This window comes from Zingiber officinale, chromosome 3A (genome assembly GCF_018446385.1).
Source record: "Zingiber officinale cultivar Zhangliang chromosome 3A, Zo_v1.1, whole genome shotgun sequence".
Taxonomy (NCBI): domain Eukaryota; kingdom Viridiplantae; phylum Streptophyta; class Magnoliopsida; order Zingiberales; family Zingiberaceae; genus Zingiber; species Zingiber officinale.
In genome coordinates this window covers 69,975,081-69,996,319 of record NC_055990.1, presented here as the reverse complement: position 1 = coordinate 69,996,319, position 21,239 = coordinate 69,975,081, and the positions used below count along the sequence as shown (strand labels likewise).

At 40.5% G+C, this 21,239-nt stretch overlaps 3 long non-coding RNA genes across 3 annotated transcripts; all 3 read left to right on the top strand.

The window, feature by feature from the left end:
• Positions 1 to 1,704: 1,704 nt before the first annotated feature.
• LOC122053825 lies at positions 1,705 to 2,624 on the top strand. The gene is made up of 3 exons (XR_006132381.1): positions 1,705 to 2,185; positions 2,276 to 2,372; positions 2,565 to 2,624. It is a non-coding gene; the product is annotated as an uncharacterized LOC122053825 (long non-coding RNA).
• Positions 2,625 to 9,663: 7,039 nt separating this feature from the next.
• LOC122053824 lies at positions 9,664 to 10,181 on the top strand. Its single transcript, XR_006132380.1, has 3 exons — positions 9,664 to 9,742; positions 9,833 to 9,929; positions 10,122 to 10,181. It is a non-coding gene; the product is annotated as an uncharacterized LOC122053824 (long non-coding RNA).
• A 7,050-nt stretch (positions 10,182 to 17,231) lies between these two features.
• Positions 17,232 to 17,750, top strand: LOC122053823. The gene is made up of 3 exons (XR_006132379.1): positions 17,232 to 17,323; positions 17,414 to 17,510; positions 17,703 to 17,750. It is a non-coding gene; the product is annotated as an uncharacterized LOC122053823 (long non-coding RNA).
• The last annotated feature ends 3,489 nt before the right edge of the window (positions 17,751 to 21,239 follow it).

Below are 21,239 nucleotides of genomic sequence, written 5' to 3'. Positions count from 1 at the left end.
TGCAAGTCCCGAATTTAGTAGAGTTACTATTTTATCTAAACCTAGGGACGACTATGGGAGCCCAACCCAATGGACATTTAGTCCAGTACAGTGCCACTGCTAAAAGTAAAATACTGAACATAAGCTAATAATTCTTGTCTTGCTTTTACTAGGTTGTCTGAACCTAGAACTAGATTATCTAAACCTAGAGGCGACTGTGGGAGTCCACCCATTGGACCGTAGTCCCATAAAAGTTGTAGCAAGACTAAATGTGCTATAAAATGCTTCTACTGCATTTATCTAACTATTGAAATGCCCATGGTGGCATTCCACTGAGCTAAGCATTAAAGCAAACACTTGGTGTGCACTAATTTTACACCCGATATGCTGAAAATTCTGTAAATGACTAAACTAATGCATAAAACATATGAAAAGCTACTTATACTGCAAGTGAGGGGTTTCTTACCTCCTGCGGTAGATTTCCTTACAATCCAATCGTTAGGTTTTCCAGAAAGACGATCTTCTCGACGATCCTCCTACGTCTTTGTGTTCTTCTCACCGAGGGGAGCGTCCTCGTACCGGAGTTATCACCGGAAAGTGCTCCTATAGCCCTTGGGTCGAAACCCTAGCCTCCTTTGGCTTGGTGCGCCGAGAGAAGAAGAGAAAGGAGAGGGGCGGCGTGTAAGGGTTTGAGGGAGAGGAAGTTGCGTTAAAACAATTCCCCACTTAATAATTTTCCTATTTATATTAAGTGGTTAATTCACCCAACTTAAATATAAATATAATTGATTCCCTTTTCTTTCAGCACGGCCCTGCTGGGTTCACTTGGTTACTAGAGTTATCTATAAGACTTAGAGTCCTATAGGTCTCGGGATCAATTCCCGCTTAGGCTATTTTACGTTTCTATTTATTTTTGCTACTTCCACTACTCTAAAAATTCCATAAAAATATCCTAAAATTCCATAAAAATAGTAGGATATTTATAAAAGTCTTTTGATAATTTTCGGGTGTTACAGGTAGAAAGTCAAAAATCAGGATATTATAAGGTACGCTCTAAATGCTTTTCCAAGGAGTACATTGTGGGCATCAATGGTAGATGCCTACAAAGTCTCCAAGGACTTATCTTCCATTAGACTAGATGAATTATTTTATGAATTCGAATTGCATGAACAGACTAATACACAGCCAACCGAGAAGGGCATTGCTTTGGTTGCAGGTACCAGTCGAACACGCGAACCAAGATCACGGCGAAGAACTGAACCGGAGTCGAAAGACGAACCCGACTCAGATAATGAAGACGACGAATTGACCTCCAAACTCGTGAATCTTGTGAAGAAGCTCTACAAGAAGAAGGGATTCAACAAGAGAGACCTAAAGAAAGTAGTCTAATCCAAGGAGAGTCAACCAAGCTCTAAAGTCAAGTTTGAGGTAACCTGCTACGGGTGCAACCAGAAAGGGCACATCAAGGCCAACTGCCCAAATCAGTAGGATGCAAAGAAGCTGTAAAATACCGAAAATGATAAGGGATTTTTCCGGAATTTTTAGACATTTTTCGGGAATTTTTCGGAGCTCGTACGGACGAGTTGATGGGGATAGAAATGGGGTCCGGAAAAGCCTGTTTGGGTTACCCTGTTTTAATGAGGAAAAGATTTATTTTTCTTTTCCTTTTCCTTTTCTTTTTCTTATTATTTTCTTTATTTTCGCCGTTTTTTTTCTTCTTTGCCGAGCCGTGCCCGCGCACCCTCTTTTCTCCCCGACGCCGCCGATCTCGTCCGAGCCCTAACCGCCGGGCCGGCGGTTTTCCTCCTCTCCTCCTACTTCATCCTCCCTTCCACTTCTTCTTCTTCTCCCTCCGGCGACGCCGCACGAGCACAATCGAACCGGACTATCTCCTTGCCCTAATCTGCCGCCGGCTGAGTTCCTGCTACCTTTTTCCTCTAGCCGACGACAGCCACTTGAGTAGCGCCGGCCACCCCCGATCGCCGGCACTCGAGTACCACTGTTTGGGTTCTTATGTGCCCTAGCTTCTGCCGCCGACGACTAGAGCCACCGCCGATCGCTCTGTGCCCTTCTACTTCTCTGCCGCCACTCTAACCGGAGCCGAGACCTTCTCACAGCAGTGCTGCCGGCCGGAAATCCTCTGTGCCCTAGCTGTGAGCATTTCTTCCTCCTCAGAGCAGTGGTGATACGGTATTGTGACAGAAAGGTGAGGGTTTAGGTCGTGATCTAGTGTTCTGTTCTTGTTCTATAGCTACTGTTGATCATAACATTAGATCGGTACCTTTTGGTTTTTCAGATCCTTGGTACAACAGATCGGCGATATTAGAGTTGCCCTATTCCGGCAGCCACTTTTTGTAGCAATCGACAGCACCTTTCCTGCCTGTTGAATTAAGGTAAGGATTAGGGTTTTGATATTTGTGGTAGATTATTGCTAGTTGAGTTAGCAATAATTAATAATTAGGTTTGGAAGTTATGTAATGGTGTAATTGGGGTTAACGAAACTAACCCTAACTGGTTAGTGGGTTAGAAATTTGTTTAGCTATTTGTTTATAATTAAATTAGCTAAACTGTGCGATTTAACACAGGACTTTGATTCGAGACGAGCATCTCGACGTCCGAGTTGGACCATTTCGATTGGAGGCGGGTACTTTGACTTATGTCTTTTGATATGCATGATAATATGTTTAACATATAACAATAATTGTGTTACTGTTTATTTCGGTTGGTCACTACATGATTAGTACATGTTGTTTGTTTATTTATTCTGCACTGCATATTGTCTACCTGATCACATATGCCTTAGGTAGTGACCTAACCACATGCTCTGTTATATTCTGGATCTAGGGTTTATTTGATACCCTCTTCGATTTGTGTACCTTCTATTTGATACGTCTTCTTGTGGTACACACTTTGTATCTATTTATATGGGTCATGCCATGTTATTCATGAGATTGCCATGTTCAGTATCATGCATCATGATTGCATGCTGTGTGATTGTCGGCTCTACTTTGGTTGAGCTCATCGCCAGTTACATGTACTGCACACATCACCCATGGATTTGTATATCTGGCTGGTGTGTGGCGGTTCTGCTGTTTGGCTCCGTTGGTCAGGTGACTCAGCGTGGTAGCCGGCAGTCAGTTCCGCTCTGTTTGGCTCCGTTGGCATTTAGGGTAGCAGCGTGGTAGCCGGCAGATGGTGGACTTTGTTTGGCTCCGTTGGTCAGGAGACTCAGCGTGGTAGCCGGCAGAGATATCCTCCCCGTCATCGTGTACCGGGAGATGAGAGCATTGAGCTCCCCATTTATGATTTGGGGTCACAGGACAGGAGTACTCCGACAGCATCCCGTTTACTCTGTCACTCGGAGCATTGATTTCGAGTATGGGGTTGACATATGCATTTATTGCATTTTTATTTGCTTGTGATTGCTGCACTTATATGCTGCATTTGTTTGGATGCATTGATTGACATGCATACAGGATTATGACTCACTCGGTCTGACGACCTGTTACCTTTATACTTTGATCCGGTCAGTACAGTTATCTTCTGATTTCATTTCAGTTGCATTTATCCTCCTCATATTCAGGAGACTGTACGCATGATTAGTGTTGTCTGTTATTTGTTTTATTATGCATATCAGTTGTACCTGCTGAGTGTTGGACTCACCCCGCCTCCATTGTTGATATTTTCAGGTTGAGGCTGTCCGGAGCAGTTCCAGTCGCTGGCCCCCATCTGCACGTAGAGCTGGTTCTCTACTAGGTTGTTATTTGCTTTATTTTGGTTTTTCTTCCATCAGACTATGTTTTAGTTTTGTTTTGGATTTTATTTATGGATATTGTACGGATTGTTACCGTTTGATGGACTTTTGGATGGTTTGGTTTTTATTCTACTATATGCCTGCCTGGACGGCAGAAGAGGTGAGTTCGTTGGATTTGAGCTTTACGAGTGTAGTGGAGTAGGGTGGATTTCGAGTCAGAGTCCTATTGTTGTTGTTTACTATTATTAACTGCGTGGTTGTGACAGCCAGAGGCTGGATATCTTTATTAACTGCGTGGTGTTTGTCTTTATTTTTTTGTTATCATTCCAGCCGCCTGTGGCTGATGTATATGTGATATGTAGAAAGTTTCATATTGTCAGAGGAGATGCGAAATTTCTTGGACGAGACTCCTCGGGCGTGACAATTTAGTGTATCGAGCCAAGTTATCGATACTTGTGTGTTTTGGATTTTACGATCTTTGTTTTCGTATTTTGCATAGTTGGTATAACCCGATACCAATTGATATCAGAGCGCCAAGTTTGGCGATACTTGTTGGATTTTCGTGTGTTGGATTTTGAGATTTATCGATACCAATTTATTTGGTATCGAGCGGTTTATGATACCTGTTCCGGATTTATCGGATACCTGTTTTTGGTATTCTGGATTTTTGGATTTAGCCCAAGTTTGCGAGTCAAACTGGGTAGTTGTTTGAGTGACATGAATTTTTCCATTACGATTGGGTTTGGATTTCCGTTTCGGATTTATATGGATTTCCGTTGTTGTTCTCGATCGGAAATTTTGAGGTCAATTTGGGGACTGGACAGCGACGGATAGGTATGATGTTTAATTTTATAGTTTATGACAGGTATTAGCATTCTTTATTTAGTACCTGTCTGGTTGCTGTAGCACATATTTTTTGTGATGAGTTAGCCATTAAGCATGGTTGACCTTAATAGAGATCAAGGATTATAGTCTCTGGTGATTTTTCACATCATACCATCAGTAGATTTTAGCTTCTGTTACTATTAGTAGGAGATGGAGGCACATACCAGCCTCTGCTATTGTTAGCTGGGTAGTGGATGATACCTACATATTTATGTTGTTTTAGCCAGTGGAGGTTTTATACTCATATCTTTTGGATATTAGGATACCCGATATGATGAAAAATTGTTCATTAGGGGAGTTACCATGTTTGATCATTGTTGAGAATGGTTTGAGGTTGAGGGATATTGTGAGATAAGATATTTTGATGTGTTGATTTCTAATGATTTAAGAGAGTAAATGTTATGTGGTTGTTGATGATCTTTTAGTGGATAACTATTTTGATGATCTTTTATTTGGGTTGTCATTGATGGTGATATAGTGAGTATCATGTATAGTGTTCACAGGTTGATGTTTATAGTTGGTGATCAGATTATAAATTGGAAGCTAGAGAGTTTATGTGCCTATGAGATTTTTGATTTTAATAAATCTGGTTAATTGTGGTTAGTTAACAGGATGATAAAATTGATATTTGTTTCATCTGATATTGAACTATGTGGATAAATAATGATTTGATGTTTTGAATGCTAACTTACCCTCATGGAGAGTAGAGACTTATTCATCTGATATTAGTGGGCTGATATTTTTGAGGATAAAAAAAAAAATAAAATGAGGGTGTCTTGATGATATTGAATTCTAGCTTTTTCTTTTGGGTCGTACACATTTATTCATATGATATTATGTGGATTGACATTCTCTAGTTTGAGATGATGTATTAGTGTTGAATTGACCCATGAACTGATTTAGTTATTTGATAATGTAGTATACCATTTGATCGTAGTTTGATATACCTTAGTTGCTTGTGGAGGATTAAGGTATTCTTGATTAGTTAGTAGATGAATGATTTAGTTTTGTTGGTTGATCAGTAGAGGATTGTCATACTCTATTCTTAGAGGTTTGAACCTTTAGGTTGTTTGTGCTTAGTTATGTATCTAGAGCACATTTGAGTACATGCTTTGTACTGACGTGGAAAGGACGGATTCAGCCGTATATCATTGTCGGCTTGGATAGGTTATAGAGGATCGATGTATCCTATTCCATGAAAACTTTGACCATGGACTGTATATATCTGGTGGGATAACTTAGAGGGTGCATTGGGATATATGACCCCGCTGATGTAAGGAAGTGTAGAGTTAATTGCTTAACACTTATGGGATACACTCGTTACTAGTGTATACTGGGAGAGTACATTTGGATTTGTGATGATAAAATTCTTCCCATTTGATATAGTCTTGGTAGGGTATGACATTGACTTGCAATGTTATACCACGGCTGTGTATATTTTTCTTGTCCGATACTAGTTCCTTTGAACTTAGAGCAGGGTTGTTACTGGATGATTAGGCTGCTCCATTTTGAGTTGCTTTTGATTGATGTATTCATGCTTGATACATATGCATGAATTTTGTTTAGATATACCCGTAACCCATGAGTGTTGGTAGCATAAGGTTGGTCTCTTTGATTGAGCTGGTATGCTGATTTTGCATGTCTATATTGCACGTATATGATGATTGTTATGTGTTGTAGGAATCCTGGGTGGACTGTCCATTTGTAAGTAGTATATGTATCCATGTTCTGATATGGTTTGAAGGTTCCTTGTGAATCATAGATATGTAGTTGGGTGTATGTATCTGGAGGTATTATTGAAGATATCTTGTTGATTAAATCCGAGATGTAGTATATGTACATCGGTGGTGTTTTGTTGGAGGCATTTTGTCGATTTAATCTGAGTTGTGATATGTACATATGTGTTTGGTGTGGTATCTGAGGTATCTTTTGATTATGTTTGATTTTATGAGTGCACCTGGGTTTAGTAGGTTTTATTGGAAGTATATGTTGGTTATACTATATGTTATGTGAGTGTTGTTTGAGGTGTATTGTTGATTTTACCTACATTGATTTTGCACACGTGTTCGGTATGTATTGTTGGAGGTATCATACTGAATATACCTGAGTTGTGAATATGATTGGTGTATAATAATTGGAGGATTTTGTTGATCATACATATGTTGTGTGAGCATGAGTGCTAGGTGTATACATTGGTAGCAGTATGATGATTCTACTTATACTGAATGCAGAATGTGGAGTGACTGCATTATGTCATTTGTTGAATTAACCCATCAACTAATTTTCCTATCAGTGGATGACTCACTAGGATGCTGATAGAGTTGATGATGAATTTGATTAGTTACTAGGTTGTTATATCCTAGGATAACCACAGCGAATTGTGGTAGAGAGATCTTGTACAGTCTCTAGCTGGATAGTTAGGTGCCTTGGGGTACTTAGGTATTGTTTTGTGGTGGAGCGTTGCTCCCACATATCACGGATTGCTGGTAGCGGAGCATTGCTCCTATATTTATTGCAGATACATATTTCAGATTATTTGTGGTGGAGTGTTGCTCCCACATATTGAGGATTGCTTGTGGTAGAGTGTTGCTCCCACATATGTAGTATTTCCTGTGATGGAGCGTTGCTCTCACCCTGGAGGATCTATTCTTTGGTGATTTATGTTATTGATGATCAGATTTTCGATTTATTATTGGAGATCTTATGAATAGGAATGTCTGTGATACGGACATTATGTGTATTGGTTTTTGCCATATAGGCTTACAGTGCCTTAGATGTTTTCAGGGACTCGATGATCCTGGTATGTCGAGGATGTTTGGATAGGTTTCCATTATCTTTGTGGACGATGTTGTGATCTATTACGGATCCGAGGTGAGTCACGTGCACTACCTTTGCATAGATCTAGAGTTGATTCGACGAGAACATCTATATGTGATTATCAGTAGTGCTGGTTTGGATTGTCTTATGTGAGATGTTTGAGCCACACGGTCACCAATAGAGGTATACCGTGGTTCCACATGAGATCGAGATGTTATCGTCGGGAGTAGACGGAGTCAATAGAAGAGGCTTGCAACCTCCTTTGTTTGGCCGATATTTCCGGAGATACGTTGAGAGTTTCTCACGGATTGCTATGTCACTTACACGCCTGACCATGAAAGGCGGGAAGTTTATTTAGACTGAGGATTTCAAGATCAGCTTCTAGGAGCTGAAGCGGAGACTAGTGTCGGCTTCGATTTTTTGTTTTTACTTTCTAGAGAGGACGGATTTGTCCTCTACACCGACACGTTTCTACAGGGTATGTGTGCTGTTCTGTTGCAGCACGGTTGAGTATTCTTATATGCTTCTCGATAGTTGAGGGAGCCTGAGAAGAAAACACTCAGTTCTTGATCTGGAGTTGGCTGTTATTATTTTTACCCTGAAGATTTGGCGGCAGTACCTGTATGATATTACATTGAGATTCTCACTGACCATCGGAGTCTCAAATATCTGTTCACTCAGAAGGAACTTAATCTTCGACCGAGGAGATAGATGGAGTTCCTGAAGGATTATGATTGTACCATTAGCTATCACTTGGGAAAAGCTAATGTGGTTACCGATGCACTTAGCTAGAGGTCCAGAGGGACTTTAGCTTGCCACCGAGTTGTGGTCACGGACTTGATTCAGGGTTTCTCCGAGTTAGACCTTGAGGAGCAGGGATAGACCGAGCAGGGTATTCTTGTTACCATAGATGCTCAGTCGTCGATCAGGACGAGAATCAGTGAGGTCCAGTTGTTGGGACCTCATAGAGCTCAGCATGAGGCGGAGTTGATCCGTATTATCAGACGGAGGATGTTAGAGGCATAAGACTGCCAGTAGAGTTATGCTGACCGGAGTCGGAGACTCTTAGAGTTCTTTGTTGGCGACCATGTATTTTTGCGAGTTTCACCCAGGAAAGGGGTGAAGAGATTTGGCCTCAGATGTAAGCTAGCTCAGCGGTATATTGGTCCTTTTGAGATCTTGGAGAGGATCGGAGCAGTAGCTTACCGACTGGCACTGCCACCGTCTCTGTCAAGCGTGCACGATGTATTCCACGTATCTATGTTGCGGAGATACATTCCTGACCGACACATGTGTTGGCTGATATTCCAGTTCCAGTTCAGCCGGACATTTCTTATGAGGAGGTTCCGGTACAGATTCTCGACCGGAAGGAGCGTCAGTTGCGGAACAAGACTATCCGGCTGGTTAAAGTCGGATGGCAGCATCATTCAGACGAGGAGGCTACTTGGGAGCTCGAAGATACGATCCGAGCTCGATATCCCCACCTTTTCACATGAGGTATGTGATTTATTTACCGTTCAGCATTTATACTATATATCTGTTGTTAGTACTTGCTGATGGTAGATAACGAAATTTGGGGACCAAATTTTTATTAGTGGGGGAGAATGTAAAATACCGAAAATGATAAGGGATTTTTCCGGAATTTTTGGACATTTTTCGGGAATTTTTCGGAGCTCGTACGGACGAGTTGATGGGGATAGAAATGGGGTCCGGAAAAGCCTGTTTGGGTTACCCTGTTTTAATGAGGAAAAGATTTATTTTTCTTTTCCTTTTCCTTTTCTTTTTCTTATTATTTTCTTTATTTTCGCCGTTTTTTTTCTTCTTTGCCGAGCCGTGCCCGCGCACCCTCTTTTCTCCCCGACGCCGCCGATCTCGTCCGAGCCCTAACCGCCGGGCCGGCGGTTTTCCTCCTCTCCTCCTACTTCATCCTCCCTTCCACTTCTTCTTCTTCTCCCTCCGGCGACGCCGCACGAGCACAATCGAACCGGACTATCTCCTTGCCCTAATCTGCCGCCGGCTGAGTTCCTGCTACCTTTTTCCTCTAGCCGACGACAGCCACTTGAGTAGCGCCGGCCACCCCCGATCGCCGGCACTCGAGTACCACTGTTTGGGTTCTTATGTGCCCTAGCTTCTGCCGCTGACGACTAGAGCCACCGCCGATCGCTCTGTGCCCTTCTACTTCTCTGCTGCCACTCTAACCGGAGCCGAGACCTTCTCACAGCAGTCTGTCACGGAAATCCTCTGTGCCCTAGCTGTGAGCATTTCTTCCTCCTCAGAGCAGTGGTGATACGGTATTGTGACAGAAAGGTGAGGGTTTAGGTCGTGATCTAGTATTCTGTTCTTGTTCTATAGCTACTGTTGATCATAACATTAGATCGGTACCTTTTGGTTTTACAGATCCTTGGTACAACAGATCGGCGATATTAGAGTTGCCCTATTCCGGCAGCCACTTTTTGTAGCAATCGACAGCACCTTTCCTGCCTGTTGAATTAAGGTAAGGATTAGGGTTTTGATATTTGTGGTAGATTATTGCTAGTTGAGTTAGCAATAATTAATAATTAGGTTTGGAAGTTATGTAATGGTGTAATTGGGGTTAACGAAACTAACCCTAACTGGTTAGTGGGTTAGAAATTTGTTTAGCTATTTGTTTATAATTAAATTAGCTAAACTGTGCGATTTAACACAGGACTTTGATTCGAGACGAGCATCTCGACGTCCGAGTTGGACCATTTCGATTGGAGGCGGGTACTTTGACTTATGTCTTTTGATATGCATGATAATATGTTTAACATATAACAGTAATTGTGTTACCTGTTTATTTCGGTTGGTCACTACATGATTAGTACATGTTGTTTGTTTATTTATTCTGCACTGCATATTGTCTACCTGATCACATATGCCTTAGGTAGTGACCTAACCACATGCTCTGTTATATTCTGGATCTAGGGTTTATTTGATACCCTCTTCGATTTGTGTACCTTCTATTTGATACGTCTTCTTGTGGTACACACTTTGTATCTATTTATATGGATCATGCCATGTTATTCATGAGATTGCCATGTTCAGTATCATGCATCATGATTGCATGCTGTGCGATTGTCGGCTCTACTTTGGTTGAGCTCATCGCCAGTTACATGTACTGCACACATCACCCATGGATTTGTATATCTGGCTGGTGTGTGGCGGTTTTGCTGTTTGGCTCCGTTGGTCAGCGTGGTAGCCGGCAGTCAGTTTCGCTCTGTTTGGCTCCGTTGGCATTTAGGGTAGCAGCGTGGTAGCCGGCAGATGGTGGACTTTGTTTGGCTCCGTTGGTCAGGAGACTCAGCGTGGTAGCCGGCAGAGATATCCTCCCCGTCATCGTGTACCGGGAGATGAGAGCATTGAGCTCCCCCATTTATGATTTGGGGTCACAGGACAGGAGTACTCCGACAGCATCCCGTTTACTCTGTCATTGCTCAGGAGCATTGATTTCAGAGTATGGGGTTGACATATGCATTTATTGCATTTTTATTTGCTTGTGATTGCTGCACTTATATGCTGCATTTGTTTGGATGCATTGATTGACATGCATACAGGATTATGACTCACTCGGTCTGACGACCTGTTACCTTTATACTTTGATCCGGTCAGTACAGTTATCTTCTGATTTCATTTCAGTTGCATTTATCCTCCTCATATTCAGGAGACTGTACGCATGATTAGTGTTGTCTGTTATTTGTTTTATTATGCATATCAGTTGTACCTGCTGAGTGTTGGACTCACCCCGCCTCCATTGTTGATATATTTTCAGGTTGAGGCTGTCCGGAGCAGTTCCAGTCGCTGGCCCCCCCATCTGCACGTAGAGCTAGTTCTCTACTAGGTTGTTATTTGCTTTATTTTGGTTTTTCTTCCATCAGACTATGTTTTAGTTTTGTTTTGGATTTTATCTATGGATATTGTACGGATTGTTACCGTTTGATGGACTTTTGGATGGTTTGGTTTTTATTCTACTATATGCCTGCCTGGACGTTGGATTTGAGCTTTACGAGTGTAGTGGAGTAGGGTGGATTTCAGTCGAGTCCTATTGTTGTTGTTTACTATTATTAAGCTGCGTGGTTGTGGTTAGGTTGGATATCTTTATTAACTGCGTGGTGTTTGTCTTTATTTTTTGTTATCATTCCAGCCGTGTGGCTGATGTATATGTGATATGTAGAAAGTTTCATATTGTCCACCGTACAGATCGAAATTTCTTCTGACAGAGACTCCTCGGGCGTGACAATTTAGTGGTATCGAGCCAAGTTATACGTTGCTGTGTGTTTTGGATTTTTACGATCTTTGTTTTCGTATTTTGCATAGTTGGTATAACCTGATACCAATTGATATGGTATCAGAGCGCCAAAGTTTGGCGATACTTGTTGGATTTTCGTGTGTTGGATTTTTGAGATTTATCTGATACCAATTTATTTGGTATCAGAGCGGGTTATGATACCTGCTTTAGGTGTTCTGGTGATTTATCGGATACTGTTTTTGGTATTCTGGATTTTTGGATTTAGCCCAAGTTTGCGAGTCAAACCGGGTAGTTGTTTGAGTGACATGAATTTTTCCATTACGATTGGGTTTGGATTTCCGTTTCGGATTTATATGGATTTCCGTTGTTGTTCTCGATCGGAAATTTTGAGGTCAATTTGGGGACTGGACAGCGACGGAACATCTCCAGACGGCATATAGGTATGATGTTTAATTTGATAGTTATGACATGTATTAGCACTTTATCTTTAGTACTTGTCTGGATGTTGTAGCACATATTTTTGTGATGAGTTAGCCATTAAGCATGGTTGACCTTAATAGAGATCAAGGATTATAGTCTCTGGTGATTTTTCACATCATACCATCAGTAGATTTTAGCTTCTTACTATTAGTAGGAGATGGAGGCACATACCAGCCTCTGCTATTGTTAGCTGGGTAGTGGATGATACCTACATATTTATGTTGTTTTAGCCAGTGGAGGTTTTATACTCATATCTTTTGGATATTAGGATACCCGATATGATGAAAAATTGTTCATTAGGGGAGTTACCATGTTTGATCATTGTTGAGAATGGTTTGAGGTTGAGGGATATTGTGAGATAAGATATTTTGATGTGTTGATTTCTAATGATTTAAGAGAGTAAATGTTATGTGGTTGTTGATGATCTTTTAGTGGATAACTATTTTGATGATCTTTTATTTGGGTTGTCATTGATGGTGATATAGTGAGTATCATGTATAGTGTTCACAGGTTGATGTTTATAGTTGGTGATCAGATTATAAATTGGAAGCTAGAGAGTTTATGTGCCTATGAGATTTTTGATTTTAATAAATCTGGTTAATTGTGGTTAGTTAACAGGATGATAAAATTGATATTTGTTTCATCTGATATTGAACTATGTGGATAAATAATGATTTGATGTTTTGAATGCTAACTTACCCTCATGGAGAGTAGAGACTTATTCATCTGATATTAGTGGGCTGATATTTTTGAGGATAAAAAAAAAAAAAAAAAAAATGAGGGTGTCTTGATGATATTGAATTCTAGCTTTTTCTTTTGAGTCGTACACATTTATTCATATGATATTATGTGGATTGACATTCTCTAGTTTGAGATGATGTATTAGTGTTGAATTGACCCATGAACTGATTTAGTTATTTGATAATGTAGTATACCATTTGATCGTAGTTTGATATACCTTAGTTGCTTGTGGAGGATTAAGGTATTCTTGATTAGTTAGTAGATGAATGATTTAGTTTTGTTGGTTGATCAGTAGAGGATTGTCATACTCTATTCTTAGAGGTTTGAACCTTTAGGTTGTTTGTGCTTAGTTATGTATCTAGAGCACATTTGAGTACATGCTTTGTACTGACGTGGAAAGGACGGATTCAGCCGTATATCATTGTCGGCTTGGATAGGTTATAGAGGATCGATGTATCCTATTCCATGAAAACTTTGACCATGGACTGTATATATCTGGTGGGATAACTTAGAGGGTGCATTGGGATATATGACCCCGCTGATGTAAGGAAGTGTAGAGTTAATTGCTTAACACTTATGGGATACACTCGTTACTAGTGTATACTGGGAGAGTACATTTGGATTTGTGATGATAAAATTCTTCCCATTTGATATAGTCTTGGTAGGGTATGACATTGACTTGCAATGTTATACCACGGCTGTGTATATTTTTCTTGTCCGATACTAGTTCCTTTGAACTTAGAGCAGGGTTGTTACTGGATGATTAGGCTGCTCCATTTTGAGTTGCTTTTGATTGATGTATTCATGCTTGATACATATGCATGAATTTTGTTTAGATATACCCGTAACCCATGAGTGTTGGTAGCATAAGGTTGGTCTCTTTGATTGAGCTGGTATGCTGATTTTGCATGTCTATATTGCACGTATATGATGATTGTTATGTGTTGTAAGAGTCCTGGGTGGACTGTCCATTTGTAAGTAGTATATGTATCCATGTTCTGATATGGTTTGAAGGTTCCTTGTGAATCATAGATATGTAGTTGGGTGTATGTATCTGGAGGTATTATTGAAGATATCTTGTTGATTAAATCCGAGATGTAGTATATGTACATCGGTGGTGTTTTGTTGGAGGCATTTTGTCGATTTAATCTGAGTTGTGATATGTACATATGTGTTTGGTGTGGTATCTGAGGTATCTTTTGATTATGTTTGATTTTATGAGTGCACCTGGGTTTAGTAGGTTTTATTGGAAGTATATGTTGGTTATACTATATGTTATGTGAGTGTTGTTTGAGGTGTATTGTTGATTTTACCTACATTGATTTTGCACACGTGTTCGGTATGTATTGTTGGAGGTATCATACTGAATATACCTGAGTTGTGAATATGATTGGTGTATAATAATTGGAGGATTTTGTTGATCATACATATGTTGTGTGAGCATGAGTGCTAGGTGTATACATTGGTAGCAGTATGATGATTCTACTTATACTGAATGCAGAATGTGGAGTGACTGCACTATGTCATTTGTTGAATTAACCCATCAACTAATTTTCCTATCAGTGGATGACTCACTAGGATGCTGATAGAGTTGATGATGAATTTGATTAGTTACTAGGTTGTTATATCCTAGGATAACCACAGCGAATTGTGGTAGAGAGATCTTGTACAGTCTCTAGCTGGATAGTTAGGTGCCTTGGGGTACTTAGGTATTGTTTTGTGGTGGAGCGTTGCTCCCACATATCACGGATTGCTGGTAGCGGAGCATTGCTCCTATATTTATTGCAGATACATATTTCAGATTATTTGTGGTGGAGAGTTGCTCCCACATATTGAGGATTTCTTGTGGTAGAGCGTTGCTCCCACATATGTAGTATTTCCTGTGATGGAGCGTTGCTCTCACCCTGGAGGATCTATTCTTTGGTGATTTATGTTATTGATGATCAGATTTTTCGATTTATTATTGGAGATCTTATGAATAGGAATGTCTGTGATACAGACATTATGTGTATTGAATTTTTGCAATATAGGCTTACAGTGCCTTAGATGTTTTCAGGGACTCGATGATCCTGGTATGTCGAGGATGTTTGGATAGGTTTCCATTATCTTTGTGGACGATGTTGTGATCTATTACGGATCCGAGGTGAGTCACGTGCACTACCTTTGCATAGATCTAGAGTTGATTCGACGAGAACATCTATATGTGATTATCAGTAGTGCTGGTTTGGATTGTCTTATGTGAGATGTTTGAGCCACACGGTCACCAATAGAGGTATACCGTGGTTCCACATGAGATCGAGATTGTTACCGTCGGGAGTAGACGGAGTCAATAGAAGAGGCTTGCAACCTCCTTTGTTTGGCCGATATTTCCGGAGATACGTTGAGGGTTTCTCACGGATTGCTATGTCACTTACACGCCTGACCATGAAAGGCGGGAAGTTTATTTAGACTGAGGATTTCAAGATCAGCTTCTAGGAGCTGAAGCGGAGACTAGTGTCGGCTTCGATTTTTGGTTTTTACTTTCTGGAGAGGACGGATTTGTCCTCTACACCGACGCGTTTCTACAGGGTATGAGTGCTGTTCTGATGCAGCACGGTTGAGTATTCTTATATGCTTCTCGATAGTTGAGGGAGCCTGAGAAGAAAACACTCAGTTCTTGATCTGGAGTTGGCTGTTATTATTTTTACCCTGAAGATTTGGCGGCAGTACCTGTATGATATTACATTGAGATTCTCACTGACCATCGGAGTCTCAAATATCTGTTCACTCAGAAGGAACTTAATCTTCGACCGAGGAGATAGATGGAGTTCCTGAAGGATTATGATTGTACCATTAGCTATCACTTGGGAAAAGCTAATGTGGTTACCGATGCACTTAGCTAGAGGTCCAGAGGGACTTTAGCTTGCCACCGAGTTGTGGTCACGGACTTGATTCAGGGTTTCTCCGAGTTAGACCTTGAGGAGCAGGGATAGACCGAGCAGGGTATTCTTGTTACCATAGATGCTCAGTCGTCGATCAGGACGAGAATCGGTGAGGTCCAGTTGTTGGGACCTCATAGAGCTCAGCATGAGGCGGAGTTGATCCGTATTATCAGACGGAGGATGTTAGAGGCATAAGACTGCCAGTAGAGTTATGCTGACCGGAGTCGGAGACTCTTAGAGTTCTTTGTTGGCGACCATGTATTTTTGCGAGTTTCACCCAGGAAAGGGGTGAAGAGATTTGGCCTCAGATGTAAGCTAGCTCCGCGGTATATTGGTCCTTTTGAGATCTTGGAGAGGATCGGAGCAGTAGCTTACCGACTGGCACTGCCACCGTCTCTGTCAAGCGTGCACGATGTATTCCACGTATCTATGTTGCGGAGATACATTCCTGACCGACACATGTGTTGGCTGATATTCCAGTTCCAGTTCAGCCGGACATTTCTTATGAGGAGGTTCCGGTACAGATTCTCGACCGGAAGGAGCGTCAGTTGCGGAACAAGACTATCCGGCTGGTTAAAGTCGGATGGCAGCATCATTCAGACGAGGAGGCTACTTGGGAGCTCGAAGATACGATCCGAGCTCGATATCCCCACCTTTTCACATGAGGTATGTGATTTATTTACCGTTCAGCATTTATACTATATATCTGTTGTTAGTACTTGCTGATGGTAGATAACGAAATTTGGGGACCAAATTTTTATTAGTGGGGGAGAATGTAAAATACCGAAAATGATAAGGGATTTTTCCGGAATTTTTGGACATTTTTCGAGAATTTTTCGGAGCTCGTACGGACGAGTTGATGGGGATAGAAATGGGGTCCGGAAAAGCCTGTTTGGGTTACCCTGTTTTAATGAGGAAAAGATTTATTTTTCTTTTCCTTTTCCTTTTCTTTTTCTTATTATTTTCTTTATTTTCGCCGTTTTTTTTCTTCTTTGCCGAGCCGTGCCCGCGCACCCTCTTTTCTCCCCGACGCCGCCGATCTCGTCCGAGCCCTAACCGCCGGGCCGGCGGTTTTCCTCCTCTCCTCCTACTTCATCCTCCCTTCCACTTCTTCTTCTTCTCCCTCCGGCGACGCCGCACGAGCACAATCGAACCGGACTATCTCCTTGCCCTAATCTGCCGCCGGCTGAGTTCCTGCTACCTTTTTCCTCTAGCCGACGACAGCCACTTGAGTAGCGCCGGCCACCCCCGATCGCCGGCACTCGAGTACCACTGTTTGGGTTCTTATGTGCCCTAGCTTCTGCCGCCGACGACTAGAGCCACCGCCGATCGCTCTGTGCCCTTCTACTTCTCTGCCGCCACTCTAACCGGAGCCGAGACCTTCTCACAGCAGTGCTGCCGGCCGGGAATCCTCTGTGCCCTAGCTGTGAGCATTTCTTCCTCCTCAGAGCAGTGGTGATACGGTATTGTGACAGAAAGGTGAGGGTTTAGGTCGTGATCTAGTGTTCTGTTCTTGTTCTATAGCTACTGTTGATCATAACATTAGATCGGTACCTTTTGGTTTTTCAGATCCTTGGTACAACAGATCGGCGATATTAGAGTTGCCCTATTCCGGCAGCCACTTTTTGTAGCAATCGACAGCACCTTTCCTGCCTGTTGAATTAAGGTAAGGATTAGGGTTTTGATATTTGTGGTAGATTATTGCTAGTTGAGTTAGCAATAATTAATAATTAGGTTTGGAAGTTATGTAATGGTGTAATTGGGGTTAACGAAACTAACCCTAACTGGTTAGTGGGTTAGAAATTTGTTTAGCTATTTGTTTATAATTAAATTAGCTAAACTGTGCGATTTAACACAGGACTTTGATTCGAGACGAGCATCTCGACGTCCGAGTTGGACCATTTCGTATTGGAGGCGGGTACTTTGACTTATGTCTTTTGATATGCATGATAATATGTTTAACATATAACAGTAATTGTGTTACCTGTTTATTTCGGTTGGTCACTACATGATTAGTACATGTTGTTTGTTTATTTATTCTGCACTGCATATTATCTACCTGATCACATATGCCTTAGGTAGTGACCTAACCACATGCTCTGTTATATTCTAGATCTAGGGTTTATTTGATACCCTCTTCGATTTGTGTACCTTCTATTTGATACGTCTTCTTGTGGTACACACTTTGTATCTATTTATATGGGTCATGCCATGTTATTCATGAGATTGCCATGTTCAGTATCATGCATCATGATTGCATGTTGTGCGATTGTCGGCTCTACTTTGGTTGAGCTCATCGCCAGTTACATGTACTGCACACATCACCCATGGATTTGTATATCTGGCTGGTGTGTGGCGGTTCTGCTGTTTGGCTCCGTTGGTCAGGTGACTCAGCGTGGTAGCCGGCAGTCAGTTCCGCTCTGTTTGGCTCCGTTGGCATTTAGGGTAGCAGCGTGGTAGCCGGCAGATGGTGGACTTTGTTTGGCTCCGTTGGTCAGGAGACTCAGCGTGGTAGCCGGCAGAGATATCCTCCCCGTCATCGTGTACCGGGAGATGAGAGCATTGAGCTCCCCCATTTATGATTTGGGGTCACAGGACAGGAGTACTCCGACAGCATCCCGTTTACTCTGTCATTGCTCAGGAGCATTGATTTCAGAGTATGGGGTTGACATATGCATTTATTGCATTTTTATTTGCTTGTGATTGCTGCACTTATATGCTGCATTTGTTTGGATGCATTGATTGACATGCATACAGGATTATGACTCACTCGGTCTGACGACCTGTTACCTTTATACTTTGATCCGGTCAGTACAGTTATCTTCTGATTTCATTTCAGTTGCATTTATCCTCCTCATATTCAGGAGACTGTACGCATGATTAGTGTTGTCTGTTATTTGTTTTATTATGCATATCAGTTGTACCTGCTGAGTGTTGGACTCACCCCGCCTCCATTGTTGATATTTTCAGGTTGAGGCTGTCCGGAGCAGTTCCAGTCGCTGGCCCCCCATCTGCACGTAGAGCTAGTTCTCTACTAGGTTGTTATTTGCTTTATTTTGGTTTTTCTTCCATCAGACTATGTTTTAGTTTTGTTTTGGATTTTATCTATGGATATTGTACGGATTGTTACCGTTTGATGGACTTTTGGATGGTTTGGTTTTTATTCTACTATATGCCTGCCTGGACGGCAGAAGAGGTGAGTTCGTTGGATTTGAGCTTTACGAGTGTAGTGGAGTAGGGTGGATTTCGAGTCAGAGTCCTATTGTTGTTGTTTACTATTATTAACTGCGTGGTTGTGACAGCCAGAGGCTGGATATCTTTATTAACTGCGTGGTGTTTGTCTTTATTTTTTTGTTATCATTCCAGCCGCCTGTGGCTGATGTATATGTGATATGTAGAAAGTTTCATATTGTCCGCCGTACAGGGGAGATGCTGCCGAAATTTCTTCGGACAGAGACTCCTCTGGGGCGTGACAGAAGCAAAAGAAAAAGAAGGTGTTGAAGGCGACATGGGATGAATCCTCAGAAGAAGGCACCGACGACGAACTCAATCAGACGAGTCTCCTCGCACTGATGGCCCGGGACCATATCGTTGTGTCCGAGAGCGAAAGCGAATCGGAAGCCGAGTCTGAACGAAGCCACGGATCCGTATCCATTTCCGAAGGGCCTGACACCGCTGTAAGTGTTCCTTGACTTAATAATTTAGTTAATTATCTATTACGCAAATTAGCTAAATCAAACCTTAAGGTCAAGTCACTTCTAAAGGAAGTAGCAATCCTTAAAGAAGTGACTAACTCCAAAACCTTGCCTGACCTAGTTCAGACTGGAAATTCAACTCAAGTTCAAAAACTTGAGGAAGAAAATTCCAGTCTGTAAACTCAGGTCAAGGATTTGAAAAATACATTAGAACGGTTCTCTTTGGGCTCCAAGAAACTTGACCTAATTCTTGGGACACAAAGAGCCGTTTACAACAAAACTGGGCTAGGTTACAAAACCAAAAGAAAATATAGAACTTATCTATCCTTAGTAAACAGGCATAATAGAAAATCAGTCCAAGCATGGGTACCCAAGTCCAACCTAATTAATCAAGTTGGACTTGGTCAATATTGGATCTCCAAGGATCAAATACATTACCTCGATACACTATATCGAGGCTATGATCCAGGGGGAGCTAGTAGAAAAACTATATCAATAACAAGAACATAATTAAATTTATAATTCAATTTAAAATTAAAATTAAAATTCAACTTAATCAAATTCAAATTCAAATTTATAATTCAATTAAATAAAATTCAAATTGAAAATTCAGATTAATTCAAAATTAGAAATTAAACTCTTGTAAAATCTTAAAAATCCAAGGGAAGGCTCCATAATAGCTGGCACCTCCAAACTTAATCCACCCGACTAGGGTAACCAAGAGTAGATTACCCGCCAGGGTAATTAAGGTTAGAATAAAAAAGGTTAGGGTTAACTTTATTCACGGTACTGGTGAAGTATTGTATGATAGTATGTTGGGGAAGCTTAGTCATCGCATGTCTAGGAAGATATGGTTTCGACCTGGTGCATTTGGCTAAGTGGAACTGACCAAAGCTACCCTTTATGAATCCTAACCAGTTAGACCAAGGTTTTGTATTAAGTTCAATGTGTAGGACTATTTGAAAAACCTTGAAGGCATGGTTACTTTAATGATGTCCTTGTGACTCACCATAGCCTAGAAGTTTATCCAAAGAATGCCTATTTGTTGAACCCAAAGCTAAACCTGAATCTAACACAAAGTTAAATCAAACCCTAAAATTGAACCATAATTCATCTCACAAAAATTATAGGATTTCCTGATTGAAAACTTAGATCGGGAGAGATGACTAAGGAATAGAAAATCAAATTTGAAATTCAAATTCTAAATTCTAAATTCGAAATTAATATTCGTAATAAAAATTAAAGTAATTCAAATTAAAAATTCAAAATTCAAAATTCAAATTCAAATTTGAAATTAAAATTAAAATTTGAATTAAAATTCGAACTTCGAAATTAAAATTCGTAATTAAATTAAAATTCAAAATTTGAAATTTGAAATCCAATTAACTTAAATATTTTTTTCAAAATTAATTAACTTAAATATTTTTTTCAAAATTAATTAACTTAAGTATTTTTTTCAAAATTAATTAAATAAAATATTTTTTTTCAAAATTAATTAACTAAAATAAATTTTTTCAAAATTAATTAACTTAAATAATTTTTTTCAAAATTAATTAACTTAAATATTTTTTAAAATTAATTAACTTAAATATTTTTTACAAAATTAATTAAATTAAATATTTTTTCAAAATTAATTAACTTAAATATTTTTTAAAAATTAATTAACTTAATTATTTTTTTCAAAATTAATTAACTTAAAT